We start from the raw sequence: 3156 nt of genomic DNA on the forward strand, positions 1-3156 counted from the left end.
ATATATATATATATATATATCTGTAATTCACTGACAATCATGAAAAGTTTTCCATCTAATTAAAAGATAGAAGTAAGGGTTAACAACTTAAACTTGCTGCTATTATTATGCCCATATTACAGATACAGGAACTTGGGCAGAGAGAAATGAAGTGACTTGCTCAAGGATATACAATACATCCTATAAATGTGAGATTTAAACTCAGAAATCCAGCTCCATGCACTAAACTACTATGCTATAGAGTGTCTCAAGGTGGGAAATAAAATCATGGTCCTTCCACCAAGAAGCTCATGGTCTAGACGTGGGGAATGACAACAAAATAGATTATTGCAATATAAACCTATAAGTACACATAAATATACGAGCCAAGTGAAGTGGTAGTGTAGAGAAGGAAATAAACTGACTTTTTGAGGAGGATCAAATTTTGCAATGCTGGGATATAAGAAAGAGTATTTCCTGCAGGAAGGTGAGCAGAGAGGGTTGCTAGGAGGGCAAAGAGTCTGGAAGAATTGTAAAATTGTTCTCAAGACAGACTAAAAAATATCTCTCACAAAAATACCAGCACTTCTTGAACCTTTTGAGAAGAAATGTGGAGGGGTACCTGGCTGGCTTATTAGGATCATAAACTCTTGATCTTGGGGTCATGAGTTCGAGCCCCACATTGGGTATTAGTGATTACTTAGATAAAATTTTAAAAATATGGAAACGTCCAAATACCTTCAGAATTACGTAGCTTTGGGACTTTAACAAAAAAAAAATAACTATGGCTTTGGTGTATTGGCTACAAAATCTGGGAAGAAGATGATCACAGCATTAATGTGTTTCTCCATTCTAATCTCCCCTTCGACTATGCCTACCTTGTCCAAGGGATGAAAAGAAGTGACCAATTGGCTCACTTCTTTCCCAGGCTGTTTTTCTGTCTTGCCATCTTTCACCACCCTTTCCCCCTCAATGTGTATTTTAAGAACTATGGTCCTTACCACAGTGATCCTGACTTCCTTTACTCTCTCACCTACTGCTTGTCTAAGCCAAAGGGTTAATTAATTTCTAAGCAGGGGACCAGTGCCTACTAGTATGATGAAGACAAAGGAAACCAGTGGGTGAAACTAAAAATTAGCAGTAATTAAAAATGTATATAGTTGAAAGTTGACTATAGCATCTGTGTGTCTGGTGCTAAGTTCAAAACACTCCATGAATCTTGCACTACATCAAATCAAGTTTTCTTATTTTTGTTTTCAACATTAGAATGAAACCACCTTTTTTAGATTCATCACCTTTCTGACAGTAGCCAGAGTAATCTTTCCACAATTAATATATTACTATGTTGGTAATAATGGTTGCTAGTGCTGTAGAATGCTGACTCCTGCCAGCAAGTTGTCACATACTAACTCCCTTAATGCACACAATAGCCCTCTGAAGGAGGCTTAGCATCATCACCCCCACTTTCCAAAGGAGAAACTGAAGCCTGGAGAGGGTTTGAGCTTGTACCAAGTTACATTGGCACTCTGGCACCAGAGTCCATTCTCTTCCCCACCTGTTATTCCAGTGATTAAACTACTCTTCAGTTGCTCCCCCTACAACATAAAGAGGACTTGCCTTCTTTAGCATGCCTACCAGTCTCTCTATGATTCAGGGAGTTCCCTGAGGTTCCCTGGAGTGAGGAACAGAAGTGAAACATCCTTATTGTTACCTTTTGATAATACAGGTCTGGGCGATGAACACCATCAGTATTAATCGTCAGCTTTGGAGAAGGTTTTAATCCAATTTAGCATGACAAGTTTCAGCTACACTTGCAAAGTTTCAAGGCTTTGAAAGGGCAGGCATTACTCTGATTCTCCATGTGGTCATAAAATACAACTCTGTGTTCGGGGTTTTCATTATGCTTGAATCTACTCATGAAACTCTCAACACCCAAAACTTGCTATCAAGGTCGTGACCTCAAAACATAGAGGAACATAGTACCTGATGCAGAAATTAGGGAGACATTGGGTGTAGACAAGGAATGGATGAATATTGCAAAGGATCCTGGGTTTCTCTGAAGAAGCTAACGTTGGTGAGTACAATTTAACTTGAAAAATGGAAAGGCACAGGCACAAAGCCGCACAAGAAGTCACATGTGTCATTTGGAACCTTCAGAAAAGCAGCTCATAATCTAGAAAGAAAAGCTGACAAGTAAATGATCAATTAAAAGAAAAACACAGAAGAGCAGTAGTAACCAAGTGCTGGGGGAGTAAGGCAGTTTTCGTAGAGGAAGTGACCGCTAAGCTGAAGCCGGAGGATGAATATCAGCCAGGAAAGCGGGAATCGTTCGTGCGGAAGAGAGTTGGCAACGTTCTATATCATAATCCTGGTGGGCTTACCGGTATCAGATAGACAAACATTCCTGGAGCTGTAAACTTAAGATTTGTGCATTTTACTCACATATACCTCAAAAATATATAAATTAAATATTAAAATAGAGGAATCGGGTCTGCTGCTAGAATTAGAGCATCTTCTTTCCCTGGTCAGTACAAGAGACGTGTGTGTGTGTGTGTGTGTGTGTGTGTAAAACATGTGAACTATTTCCTGCATATAGAAGAGTTTCGGAAATAATGCAATAAAACCTGGTAGCTGACACCTGGGTTTGTCATATCAAATCTTAATATTTGGTCCTATCTCCTTGAGATCTTCCTCCTTCCAGGAAATGGACCTCCTTTATACCTCTCTCCAATCCCATTTCCCTCTTTTCCTCCTGGATAGAGGTAACCACTATCCAGAATTCAGTGTTTATCATTTCCTTCCATGTTTTTATACTTTAATTATACACATGCACAATTTTATATATATATATATACACACACAATCTGTGCACGTATATATATGTATATATAATATGCATACATCTATGGTCTCTTGTATTGTTTTGCATAGTCTTAAAATTTAAGTTAATGGTATCTACAAATTATTGTGCAACTCAAATTTAGTTTTTCACATATATCCATGTAGCTGCAGCTCATTCTTTATAATATTCTGTTGTATGAATATACCACAATTCATTCATTCTCATTCTGATAGTTATTTGGGCTGCTTTCAATGTTTTTCTATAATAAACAGCAGTGGATTTACCATGAAGCTAATGAAAGGTAAACTCAGAGCCCCTTATTTGCATGTATGCAA

Source organism: Ursus maritimus, unplaced genomic scaffold, assembly GCF_017311325.1.
Source record: "Ursus maritimus isolate PB19 unplaced genomic scaffold, ASM1731132v1 scaffold_16, whole genome shotgun sequence".
Lineage (NCBI taxonomy): Eukaryota > Metazoa > Chordata > Mammalia > Carnivora > Ursidae > Ursus > Ursus maritimus.